Here is a 14,510-nt window from a genome sequence, read left to right as displayed (position 1 = left end):
TCGTACTCTGAGCACGCTCTCTCGAAGCCAGCCGATTCCAGCTCGTGCAGGTAGCTACCGACTGTCACACTTGCGATTGTGTTCAGCAATCTGCTCCTCTTCCCTTTCAGTAGCTGACAGGCAGTAAAAAGCGTAATTGCTAGTCTGAAACCAGCGAGGAGTAGTCGCTCCGCTTACTGTTTGTGTTTACTCCACTGCTAGGTTACTGGGTAACCTGAGCCGGGCGACCGGCGTGTTCACAGCCACTGTCTTTGCTCTGATATGAAGGCTGCCATTGTTGAAACAGCCTGCGGGGCAAGGAGGGCCTGTGAGCTGTCATCGTGTAAGGAAAGAAAGCACGTTGCCTACACGCTTACCGTCTGTGTCTAGGATGTATGTTCTGAACTCACTAACGTCTGAAATGTCTGGAAGAGATGCTTTCATGTCAAGCCACCAGATAAGTATGGTGATGACAATGGCATATTGTTCCACTTCAAACCGCCTAGACATGAGTAGCCTAAATGTGATTTCTCTCTAGGAATGTCAAGATTGATTATCTTGTGCATGTTATCCTCAAGAGGATACAGACAGATGTCAGTTTTTGAAGGAAATGTATTATTTGTGTTGCATTTAATGAATTCTCTACTTCACTAAATCTGTTGCTTGTGAAATGCAACAGTCTTGGCCAAGGGGGTTTAAAAACAATGAAATGCATGGGTTTGGCACCAGGGCTGGAAAGAAAGTGCTTAGAAAGCGCTGAATTTGTAACTTTTAGCGCCCTCCACTGGTAGAGTAAGAGAATGACCACCTAGTGATGTCATCCTTCACTGTATGTCAAACTGCTGACTCAAAAAAGCAAATAACTTCTCCCAGACACAAGACTGACAAATGAGTCTACATATGTTGGAACAGTTGACTTTGGGGTTTCTCGAGAGAACACTAAAGAATTAATCCACGTCTGAGAAGAGACACAAGCATGAATTACTTGATTGTTTGGGAATCTGTGGATGTTTTATATAAAGTCTACCCTATTGTTTAGACCAGTCTGCCTTTCTGCAAAACATATTTAATGTGTAGCAGAGGTTATCACCATTAAATGTACCTAGATACATAAATGCATGGCCTTTTTAGGCTTATGTGAAATGTCTGCACTTAAAAGTAATCACACCCCTCCCAAGATTTACAGTTTCAAACTCAGACAAAGCAGAAGAATATAATGTAATCTCTTGCTTCTGTGCCCAACCCACTTGAACACAAAGGCCTAGGGCAGCTGCAACAACACTCAAAGCTGGTAAATAGTAAAAAAAAAAAAAATCAAAGCTGGTTTAAATCGTGTAGGTTAAACAGCGGAAATAACTATTATCTGTGACTGTAAAGGAACAGCTGAGCAGTTTCATGTAGTATCAAGTGAGTAAGTTGTATGATTTTTTTCCCATTTCTGCAAGGATGGATGGGTTTTCAATATCAAATCACAGGGTCTATGCATTCCTTGGTGAGAGAATCCCCATCTTTAGTTCGACTGCTCTGTGTTCCTCCTGGAAGGGCCATAGACTTGATGGCAAGTGTTTGTCACAAGCTCTGAGGAAAGTGACAAGCGAAGTTTGGAGAACAGATGACCACTCATTGTGCGTCATCTCAACCCAAGCACACTGAGCATGAAGGTCACCCAGCTCGGTTATGGCGGCAAGAAACATTTGTTGGTAAACAAATTAATCTTCCTAAAGGTCGCCATTTGTCTCCCAGCATTCTCCTGCTCTCCGCTCCACTGTTCCTCCTGTACGGGGTGGAGTGTGGCGGGCAGCGCCGACGCGGTGCGATGAGGGATGTTGCCGTGGCTGTCACCGCCTGCGTCGGGTGGTTTGGGCACCGGCTGCCGGGCCCGCAGAGCCCACAGATTGCGGCGTATCAGCACTCCTTCAAAAGCAGACCGCACCTGATTGCTCCGCCACGGGCCAGTGCGTTACAGCTGTCTCCGGACAGAAGCGGGTACCTGGCCCTGCATGCCAATAAGATGCCCGCGCGTCTCTCCAACTGGCGCCTACTGGCCCCCTGCCCGGCCAGCGCGTCCTCCTCCAGCAAGCCTTCCGCCGTGCCAGCCAGCACTTCTCCGCGGCTGCCTTCATGCGCCGGAAGGAGATTCGTACACATTTCGCGTTCACACTTCGCTCAGTTGCACAGGATGTGAACACCTGGCGAGGACCAGCATTGCGTCCACAGGAGCAGCTTTATGAGCACTCCAGAGCTGGCACACGAGCAGAGAACACAGATGCACGCAAAGTACGAGTCTGCAAGACGAACACCACACACCCAAATCTGTGCTGCTCTTTCCCAACATTTTTTGCTCAGTTTTTGAAAGATTTACACTTATTAAAAACATTTATTCCCCCCAGCATAATCCTTTAATGACCAAGTAAGGCCGTATTATTGGCCAGTTGTGCAATTTCTGTGTAAAACTTAACGAAAAGCACTAAATGATGCAGGGAAATATATAGTAATCACATTCACAAGCATGTGCTCCCCTCATTCGGCTACACTTTACATGAAACAAGTGAAAAAGCAATTTTTACTGACGTCCACAAGCTGCCAGCTCTCTGATTAATAGACGGCCATGTCCCTGCCTAATGGAAGGTGGCTGTTTGGGAGAGGGAGGAGGGGTTGGGAGGAATCCATCCGGTGACCCAGAACTAATAGCATTCTAGTAGAGCGAGCAGTTGAAGGGAGCGGATGCCATTGTTTATCATGGTGGTTGGTGTTGACAGGCCTGGACACGACGCGGGCCAGTGGGGCAACACTGCACCGCTCTCCACTTGCAGCTCTCCAGCTCACCTTCTCACTTACACAAACACAGTGGCTGACCAACGGGGTTTTTCTATGGCCATCAGGTGGAGCTGAGAGAGGTTTGTGTACTACTGTGTGTAAAAGCTTTGTGGAATCTCAGGTATTGCTCCTTCTAAGCGGCTGCACTCCTGACAACGTTTTATAATGACCCTGCCCTGACCCTCCTGATCAGAGGTAGTGTTCAGTATCAGAGGCAGTGTTCAGAGGTATGTATTAAGTATAACTATCTGTATCTCTGTAAAATTATGTGATTTGTAATGCAGTGGCACGTCTGGTTTTTAATCAGCCAAGGAAGACACAATCATGTAACTCCTCTGTTAGTTACTCTTCATTGGCTTGCCATAGCAGCCAGAGTTCAATTTAAATCCCTCACTCTGGCCTATAGGACACTCTGGATTTGTAATTTGTTGTTTTAAATCCAACTGTACGTCCCCTCTCACCCACTGCAGTCCTCTGATGACCGTCTGCTATGTCGGTCTTCCATCAACACTAAGAGGTTACAGTCTAGACTCTTTTCCTCTGGGTTTCCTCATTGGTGGAATGATTTACCTAATGCTCTTCATTCTAGCGATAGTTTTGGGATCTAAAGATTTAAAGTGTCTAAAAACGTAAGTGTTATCCTTGTTTCGATTTAATTGATTTTCCTTACTCATTGTCTCACTTACATTCTTAGTGTTTCATACAAAAGAGCTGCTCTAACATTAACCACACCCTCAGCAAGACATACAAAAGAAAAACGTGCATTGAGGATAATCCTATTTCTATCTGAATCTTTCTGTCATTTAACTCTCCCCCTCTCTCTCCCTCCTGCTCTCCCTATCCCTCTCTCTTTCCCTCTCTCCTGCTCTCCTCTCTCTCTCCCCTGCTCTCCCTCTCTCTTTCCCTCTCTCCTGCTCTCCTCTCTCTCCCTCTCTCCCCCTATCTCTCTCTATGCGTCCATGGCAGGTTTGCTGAAGGGAACAGACTGATAGCAGCTGGGTTATTACGAGGCTTTCAGGCACTTGTTCTCCTGTCATGTCATGTTGTCCCATGTCTGCCTCCACCAGATGTTTCACGTTGCTCCGAATGCATAATTGTATTAAACTGGAAGAAATGAGCCCTTTGGATATAGTTGTCTGTTTATGATAAATATGACAGTATACTTGATTTGATGGTATTTTCTTTCCAAATGTGGAAATGTACATCCCCCTGTTTCTTCAGAGCACATGACAAGGCCTGCTCTGTTAGGACAGCGGAAGACAGCCAGAACGTGGATTAATACAATGCAAACCCAAGGGCCATGTGGATTAATACAATGCAAACCCAAGGGCCATGTGGACTAATACAATGCAAACCCAAGGGCCAAGTCCATAGAGGTCCCATAGACTCCATTTACACTCCCCTCTCGTCTCTCTCTGGGTTTCAAATACCCACAGTCAGTTCAGTGCTCACCTAGACTCATCTATCATCTTCTCTCTGACAGCTGAAGACTCCTATGGACTCTCTCTCTCTATCTATCTCTCCCTCTCCCCCCCCATCTCTCTCTTCCCCCCTCTCTCATCACGTCAGGTCTCCTTGTCTGCCTTTGGGATTGGCCAAATGAAACTCGCTACCAGGGTGGTCCTCTGCTCCTCCTCTCCGCTCCACCGGCAGGTGTGGACTCAAAGCAGTGGTGGAGGTCACCTGAGCTGATGGAGGTTATCCGGTTGAGTGTCCCAGTGGGGGCTGCGTCTTTAGGAGGAGACGAGGGCTGCAGGGGACCGGTCGGTCCAGACGAAGCCGTGCGGCGGGGCTTCGCCATGCGGATACTGTGCGTTAGGCCTGCTGCTTCTTTTTGCTCCAGCGGCTTCTCTTCGTGACAAGCGGCGGGTGCGGGCGGTGGGTGCGTCCTCACTCGTCCGCGCTCAGATGGCAGCGGGTGGGCACAGAGCCCTGCGGGCAGAGTGGAGACGGTGGCATCAGCGCTATCAGCAGCTGGAGAGCTACTCAGGGGGGGCAGAGCTGGGCACAGCCCGCCAGCTGATACACACGTGTGCACACACACACACACATAGACATGCGCGCACACACACACACAGTCCTACAGATGATACACACGTGTGCACACACACACACACATAGACATGCGCGCACACACACACACAGTCCTACAGATGAGGCAGACGTGTGCACACACAGAGACAGACACACACATACTCACACACACCATCTTGAGTTGCTCTCCAGAAGAATATAGTGAGCTCAAACTCATCCTTACCTCCCACACACATGCACACACACACACAGTTGCACATTTGGTAGGTAAGAGCAAACATGCACAAAATGCATAATGTATTTGCACAAAAGAAATGTCCCTGTATACCAATAAACAAACACACATACACATACACACACACACACACACACAAACGCCTATCCACACACGCACACTCAAACACCCACCCACACACGCACACTCAAACACACACAAAGTGTCTTTTTTGCATTTTGCATGTTATGATGTCTATTATTGCATGTGTCAGTTTCATGCTGTCTGTACATGTCTGTGCTGTGTGGTCAGATTCCCTCAGCTGGCTTTTCTATTGCACCAGTGCCTTTCCTGACGCAAAAAGACTATCGGTAAATTCATTCCCAATCATACCAGTCTGTCAGCTTTAACTGTCAACATCATAAAGTACCATCATCCTTCCTATGTCCCATCATTCTTTCCATTAGGTCTGTCTTTGACCTCTCTATGTATAATAGTCTGTTTCTGTGTGTTTGCAAGTGTGTGGACATGTTTGTGTTTGTAGCCTTGAGCTTTTGAATGCCGTTATGTAATTAAACCCCATAATCTACTGCTGGCGGTGTTATCACGTTGCTGTCTGATTGGATTAATTGAGGGAGAGATGTCTCTCAGAGAACAGAACTGATTTAATTAATACAATCTGTGCTCGCTTGCTGCATTTCTCTTAACGGCGATGCGAAGGGAAGGACAGCTCAGCATTCTTGCATCCACCTTTTTTCCCTTCCGATGACATGATGAATGCATCTGCCTTGCTGTCGCTGATCAATGTTCCCCTTGATTTCCGGCATCTGGCAACCAACTGGAAACACATCAGGTCCTCCAGCAGGACTATTATCGCTCACCCGTCATTAGGTATCTGCGCGCAGCACACCGCCTGCAGGTCTATCACACGCCTCCATTACCCGGCCGCCGCCGACAAACGCATTCCCGCTCCTCCGCCCGCCCGAGCTCAGGGACGCTCCGCTTGTCCTGTTGAAATTGGTCTCGGCAGGGGAATGTTCTCCCGGTGATGGGAGTCGTAATACCGACAGAGTGGAGTCCCCTCCGCTTGAAACGCCATTTAATTTGGGGATTAAGCAAATAAAAAGCTATTATCGCTGGCTTGCCTCAGATGCAGAGCCATTGCGATTTGGTGTAATTCCCCCTCATTTACAGGAAATGAACTATAAAAGATTGGGATGGTAGAGTTGGATTTTTATGTTTATATGTCTCCTTCCCCTACCTTTTGTGTGTTTTGAATGATTCCCCCCCCCTCTCTCTCTCTCTCTCTCTCTCTCTCTCTCTCTCTCTCTCTCTCTCTCTCTCTCTTCATGTTGCACAGGGCTTCAATCACGCATCAACCTCTCATCAAGAGAAAGATCCAACTGGAAAGTACCCTGCACCAGTTTTAATCGAATGTGCAGTCAAAATAATTAGCTACTATGTCTGAAATTATTTAGATCTAATTACAAGCAGATGGGCCCTGTATTTGCACTGAGGGCGTCTGAGCAAAAGCAATGGTGAGTGCACAGGAATAATTAAGAAGTTCAGAAGTGCAGTTTTTTCCCTTCGTCTTCTGTGGGTGAATAATCAACACCCTGATGTTAATTAGCACACTTTTAATTATTTAATTACACTTACGCTTTTTAAAGCAGCACGTCATTCCGGTGGTTTTCAGGTTTTGTCCACACATTAATTATCTTCATATAAGGCTCTTTGTTTGAGAGCCTTCATTTGTCGCCGGTGTGAAACGGCAGAGCTGCCTGTGGAGACTGAGGAGAAAGCCCAAGGTCACCGCTGACATCCTGAGTTAATCAGGTGAAGCCGAGTATCGGACTGAAGTCTCGTCTCTCGTTTTCCTTTATAGGATTAAAACTCTTCTGAGATAACCTCAGAACTCAATTACTTTGAAACCGAAGCTTCAGCAGCCCTAAGGTGTCTGGATATGTTGGATATGCTGAATTTTTACGACAGCTCCCAAACTTCTGATTAGGTGCAGTATTCATTTGGACTGGTTTACTCAAGTAGCACCGATCCTCAGGGCTGGAATTGTCTTGGAAGTGTAGGTACATATATAAGTCTGATGTTTTCTGCCCCTAGCAATGATTATCCTGATGGCCACAGGTTTGTACATTTACATTTATTCATTTCGCAGAAGGTTTTATCCAAATTCACTTACAAAATGAAGAATAACATTCAAGCTTCATTGCAAAAGAGACCTTAGGTAACAATAAATACTACTACAATAGATACCACTACCAGAGGGTGAGAGTGCAGAAGTTTAAGTATTAGTTAAAGTGTAGTCGAATGAGTGGAAGAAGGAGAAGGAGGTAGGGCACGGCAGTGCCAGTGACATTCCTTGGAGGAGTGCAGTGGCTGAAGGGTAACATAAGCCTTGATTAGAGCATCTAAGTAAGTGAGTGCAGACCCAGCAATCACATTAGCGACTTGAAGTTGATGCAGGTGGCTAAAGGTAGCCAGTGGAGCTCAATGACCAGCGGGATAATGTGTGCCCTTTTTGGTTGATTGAAAATCAGACGAGCTGCTGCTTTCTGGACCATCTGTAACGGTTTCACTGAACAAGTCAGGAGGCCTGTCAGGAGGGCTGAGTCGAGACTAGAGATAACCATGGTCTGTACCAAGAGCTGGGTGGCGTATAAGGTTAGGTACGGCCTGATATTTCTTATACTGAATAGTGCAAAGCAGCACAACCAGGTGAAAGATGCCACAGGGTCAGAGAAGGTCAGCTGGTCATTAATCATGACACCCAAGTTTCTTGCAACCTTTGTAGGAGCAAGAGTTAAGGAGTTAGTTTTGATGTTAAAGTTAAGTTGTATAGTTTGTTCGGCTAAAAAGACCAGCAGTTCGGTCTTTGAAAGGTTCAGTTAGAGGTGATGTTTCTTTATTCATGTGGATGTGTTAGAGAGACACTCCAACAGCCACGCCGAGACTGAGGCAGGAAAGAGAGACAGAGTTGGGTATCATATGCGTAGCTCCAGCAGGGTGGTGTACATAGCAAAGACAAGGGGCACCAAAGCCCATTAAGGTATAATTCAGAATTCAGAGTATGGATAGTAGGATGCAGTCAGTCGTTGACCGTGTAAAAGCATCTAATAAGTCAAGCAAGATGAGTACAGAGGACCGAGCTTTGCAAGTGTACTGATGAGTAACTTGCAGTCAAAGAAATACCTGTCTGACAATGGAAATAATTAATCACAAGCATCAATCAACACAATAAGTGTTGTTCACAGTAAGTCTATCTGCCATAACTTGTATGTTTGCCGCTTTCCTCCTGATGTATTCTCCCAGGTTGGCTGTCCCTGTGCTGGATGAAGAGATGATGTGCTGAGTGCCACCGTCCAACAGGCTCTGCTGCTGGTCATGGTGGCCAGAGCCTCATGCATGTGTGCTGTTCTGTGATGGGTTTTGCTGCCTGGCGGGCGGTGCTCTGGGTGAGGCAGCACCTGCCACAGTAGTCCGTCTGCTCACTCTGGAACTCACATGCATACAAATAAACAGACACACATGCACATGCACAAAATGCATGCGCTTGCACTAAACAAGTGCACTGTCTCTTGCTAAAGATATACCAATACACACACACACACACACACACACACACACACACACACACACACACACACACCACCACACCACAATTTACTCACAGTAAGTCTATCTGCCATAACTTATATGTTTGTCGCTTTCCTCCTGATGTATTCTCCCGGGGTGGCTGTCCCTGTGCTGGATGAAGAGATGATGTGCCGAGTGCCACCGTCCAACAGGCTCTGTACTGGAGGGATGGATATTACCCATGCAGTTCCCCTTGTGTACTGCGGAGGTCAGTAAAGTCACCTTGTAATACAATATGGAAATCATTACAACATATATATTTCTTTAAAACCTTTGTAGGAATTGATTCCTTGTTTCTTTTAACAAAGTAGTTTTATCTATAGAGGGTATTTAACAACATCCCATGTTATAAGATATTTCGATGTGAATGTACCAGGCTTTTCAAATTTGACTGTTCTCTATGACTGTAACGGCTAAGGAAATGTTATAACATCACGAGGAAAACGAGACAAGGCATTTTTTTTCAAGACAAAACCTTGCAGACTTCACAAAAGCATCTCAAGGAATAATAAAATAGTTGAAAAGTGTATGGCATGGTTCCTATGGTCCCCCCCCCCCCCCCACCTTGTCATCAGTAAAAACCCTTGTTATTACATTCTAAACTAACTGAAAAAAAGAGCTGACTAGATGATTCTGGTGTAAAGTATGTTGCAATACTCACTGCCTGAGTGATAAATTACAGTGATTAACCATTTAAATAAGTCTATTAATTGTAATCTATTTAAAATCAGCATGGAAATGCTCTAAATTATACCCAAATAGAGGTGATGTGGTAGCTGTTTTTTGTCAGTGTTGTGTGTTTTTGTACCAGTACACATCTGCATGGAAACTGCACACCCTAGACTTTTTTCCTCCCTTCTTCTCATTTCTGCAATTGATTCTGTCACTGTGGCGATGTTAAGCTATGCCAGAAATGTCAGAGAGATGAATCGCTGTTAGCTGTGGCTGGCTCCGTTCGGCGCGAGTGACAGAAGGGATAATTCCGTGCGGATCAAATAAATACAGATGTGAGGTAATTAGTTGTATTCCCTGGGAGCTCATTGCTGGCGCTCAGAAGATGTGAAGGATTGGGTGGCTTCCTGGCTGCAGCTTTTTTTCAATTTATGCCACACAAAAACAGAATAGGTCAAAACCCAGGTGGCTATCAATAAGCTATCTGGCTTGTCTGCCACAGCCAGGGCTGCTGTGGTCTTTGATGGATGATCATGGAAGGACAACCTAAGTGCAAAGGAGAGGCAGAAACATGGCTGACAGTCCTCACCTAACTCCTGTTCAACCTGTGTCATTTGCAAAATCACAATGTGCTGCTTTCAAGCTTTCAAAATCTTGTAAATGCAGCATGAACAAAGGAAGGATATTTAAATCCCAGTTGGGCTATATACATATCAGATAATGCAGCAGAGAAATAATTGTAATATAGCACACACAGTCTCACTGTTTAAGAGAGTGCTCAAAAGTAAATGGCTGGGCAATTAGGGGTGATGATGCTGCTTTGATCTCCAGAGTGATCTGCAGATAGAGCAAAATGTAATGATATGGAGCGCTGCGAAATCTGGAGACACACAATACCATGCTTGCCCAAGCCCATCAGCATAAAAAGGAAGTGTCCCCTTGTTCACATGCAATTATCGCCCCTTCACAACCAGGATATTTATGCTTAGCAGTTAGCAATGCATCGATTTAATATGCCAGTAATCAGTACCTACTGCTTCAGGTCGGGAATGTTAATTTTTTTCTCCTCGTGCTTACAAAGTAGCCTTTGATTTTCTGTCACACGTTAATTACTGTGTTTTGCCACTAGATAGGAAGCTTTTTGTAAACTAATTACAAGGTAATCATTTTGTACTGTGAGCGTGTTGTTTTCACCTCTCTCGCTTGTTTTTGTTCTGACACACACCCATCTTGCAGGCCCCGGACTCCCATCCCATCCCTACCTTCCAGCTATTAGCTCTCCCTAATTCATGGTGTGACACGGCGAGGATTGGGGCCTGTAATTGTTGTGGTATTGGTGCTGTTAATTACTGGAGTAAACGGTTGAACTGCTGCCAGAGCCCATTGTGGTGGTGCGACGGAGGGCTTTAAATTGTGTTTTCACCATCTGGGGACACGGGGAGCGGGATGCGAGCGAGAGCGAGAGTGAGAGTGAGCAGCGGCGAGGAGAGGAGGGCTCGATCGCCAGGCTGCAGCCTCGGGGCTTCCAGGCCATATGGTGCCAGCACTTTGCCTCGGCTTTTATTGCACACCTTGCTGTTTTAATCAATGGCAAGCCTGCTCACATACTGGAGAGAGCCGGCGAGGTTATTTCTCAGTGTCATTTCTCTCTCTCCTCCACCACCAGCCTTCTACCACACACACACACACACACACATACACACACACACACACATACATACACACACACACAGACACACACACACACACACACACACACACACACACACACACACACACACACACACATACACACACACACACACACACACACACACACACACACACACACACACACACACATACATACAGACACACACACACACACTTTCTGCTCTCTGCCTCCGTCACCTAATGACTTTGCAGTTGTGCTGCTCTGTGATCCCGTGACTGACCCCGGGGGACGTCTGTGATTGTTTGGCCCAAGCTCGGGAACAGTTTAAATATATCCTTGCTTCAGCATGTCGCGTCTTGATTGGGTCAGGGCGGCTCTGTTAATTTTGTGTCGCACAGCCGTGATAAACACTTCCAGGCAATGGCAACAGGAGCATTAACACACAGTAACACACCCACACCTCACGGCCTGAGAGCTATACGGTGACAGGGATATGGCCTGCACCCTCCCTGATTGCCCATTGACTGGATCCTTTGTGTTGGTGGTGGAGCGTGTGCTGGATGGTGGGCTTGTGCTTTATGGCTTGTGCTAATGCATCAGTAAAAGCTTTCGCTCTCACCATCGCCAGCTACACGTGTGGCTGCTCGGCCCTCTGCAGAACACAGTGCTATTGCTGCTCGGTTCCCTCCTCGGTAGGCAGGCAAGAGGAGATGAGGACTTGCGAGAGAAGAGAGGAGTCCCCCCGCCAGTCGGCAGGCTGTGTGCATAGTGTTTAATTATTGGCGGTGCCGAGGAGCACAGCGGGGGGAGAGAGTCGGCAAACTCACTGGGAAGAACACAGAAGCCCAGAAAATTAAAACCAAACACACACACACACACACAGACACACACACAACATAACACAATTACTCCACTCCCTCGCTCTTTCTTTCTTTCTCTCTCCCTCTCTCTCCCCCTCTCTTTTTCTCCACCAGAGTTTGGGGGATGGGGGGGTCGTGGGAAGTGTGCCTGTTGTTGGGATTTTGAATGTTGTGTGTCAGGGGGGCCAGCAGGAGAGAGTGATAGACTGCACTGACCCCAGGGCCCCAGTGTGTGTCATATTGAGCTTTGAGGCTGAATTGCCACTTCTTCATGGTCTGAATACTATCAAACATGTGCACTAGTTACCAAAGCAAATTGATTAAAACATGTAGAAAAATTAAGTTTGATGGCTTTAACAGATGGAGGAAAGGACCTGGTCATTTGTAACCGGCTTTATGAACCACATATGGCCACTGAAGTCCATATGTCAGCCATGGCCTTCTGCAGTTTTGCAATGATCAAAATGTGTTTGACCGATTCCAAATAGCTAAGTACAGAACAAAGAATAACAGTGTGTGTATAATTCTTCTGTTTGTTGTGCCTTAATTGATCCAATTCTTTTTCAATTTGCTTTTTACATATGTTTCCGTGTGTGTACATTTAGACTTTTTTTATTTGCTTCATAGAATGATCTGCCACTGTGTGTGGGGGGAAATGTGCCTTTCATGCTGTGACCGAAAAGACAACTCTCTTAACAAGCAGAGAGGAGGATTGCCACGGTGGCGTTGCAGAGCTGGTCGAAATGTTCAATATGAGGACTTATTGTGAAAGCCAAGGGCAGCAATCGTTGCCTGCATGGAGTAACTGCTTGTGTTTGTGTCAGAATAAATCATTTCAAGTGCCCTGTTTAGTGCGGGCTGCTATCCAGGGTGCATGAGTGAGCGCCTTGGATGAGGTCATTTGTTCATTTGAAGACAACTGTGACCCTAGACTTTTCCACAGTCCACTGAGCACTCTACTGCTCATGAAACAGCGAGCTGGGATTTGACCCCTGAGTATCAGGCCTAAAATTGCCAGAACCTTATGGGTGAAAGTCAAGTCAAGTGCCTTGGGGTGTTATGTTGTCAGTGGGAAGCTCCATCTGATATAACTTATGCATTTTCACAAAATGTATAAACATTTAACCATGAAAAGACCACAAAGTATGATCGAAAATATGCATCTGCTACGGAATACACATTGCTGGTTATTCATAGAAAGTTGGCATTGGTGTAAAAAGAGGTTAACTCTAAACTCTAATTCCAGTGTTATCTACTAAACACACTGGTTATTCGCTGGGTACAGATTAAAGACAGACATCATGAAAGCTTGTATTACCTACTGAATTGGCAAGTAAATGCAGCAATTTGGGCCGCAGAGCATCCAGCCACCCTCCATTACCAACCTGGGGGACTCTCTCAGATAGCTCAACAAAGCAATTAACAACATAATTAAGTGCCAAAGCCATAGTGGCATTTCGTACATCCAGAAACAAGACCGTATTGATCAGAGAGCTGCGAGGTGGCCTCTGATTGATCGGCTGATTGACTGGCTTGAGTGTTCCGCAGGCTCTCTGGGGATGCGGGGGAGAGTGCAGGTGGAGCCGGGAGCTGTGTAGCGTAGCTTAGCGTGGCGTAGCATAGTTTAGCGTAGCGTAGCATAGCGCTCAAGCTAGAGCCATTAGGCTGCAGTGTCACACTTGGCTAATGGGACGTCACAGCTTTTCCTCAGTGACAGCACTGTTTATGTGACTCATAGGACACTCAAAGGTTCGACTACAAACACACACACACACACACTAATGGAATCTCGTAAATGCACTCACTCTCCTCTACACACATACACTGTCGTCTGAGAACTCAATTGTGGTATGTGGACTTACTTTTCAAATGTGCTTATTATGCATGTAGTTTGATGTATATAAAACATTTACATGATTTTCCTCCACTGTTTGTCTTTTGCCCTGGACTATACTTGAAATAGCCTACTTGACCCAGGTCATGTAATCAATCTGGCAAAATACTGTTTCATTTCAGAGAGATTAATCAGACAACGGTCGCAAGTTTAAATGTGGATAAAATGTTTCACAGATGTGGACTAAGATATCCCTTGATCCCCTTCTGGACAATGGCCTGTGACATCAAGGTATGGCTGAGAGAGAAAGAGGGAAAAATAGACAGAGAGCGAAGGATAGTGACATAGACAGAGGGAGGGAGGTAGGCAGACAGAGAGATAGATAGATAGATAGAGGGAGGGAGGGAGAGAGACCCTCCTGGTTTTTATGGCCCCTCTTCCTTTGGGAGCAGGACAGATTGCTAGGGAAGTGTTGTGGTAGGTCATCAAATAAACTGCCATGTCTTATTGTGTCAATAAACTAATTCCCCTTTTAGGCACCGACCTCTGACCTGTCGGAACTGGCCCGCCATCCTAGAGTGTGTCGGAGCTGGGAGGAGTGACTCGTCTCAAGGGTGTTGAACCATGTCTGGAGGGGGGCAGGAATAATTCATTCCGGAGCGTGTCAACAGTGTTATTGGAGGCGCTGATGAGCCTGAAGCCACCAGTCCGTTTGCCATTTACTGTCATTCCTGCGCCTTCCCATATCTAAGACACTGGGTAGTAGGCAATAGTAGGCTAATTGCAATCTATTTT

The sequence above is a fragment of the Alosa pseudoharengus genome, unplaced genomic scaffold (genome assembly GCF_046254945.1).
Source record: "Alosa pseudoharengus isolate Yale_2024_CS ecotype anadromous, Long Island Sound unplaced genomic scaffold, YU_APseudo_1.1 YU_APseudo_1.1_scf_16, whole genome shotgun sequence".
NCBI classification, from domain to species: Eukaryota; Metazoa; Chordata; class Actinopteri; order Clupeiformes; family Clupeidae; genus Alosa; species Alosa pseudoharengus.
This window is presented reverse-complemented; position numbering follows the sequence as displayed.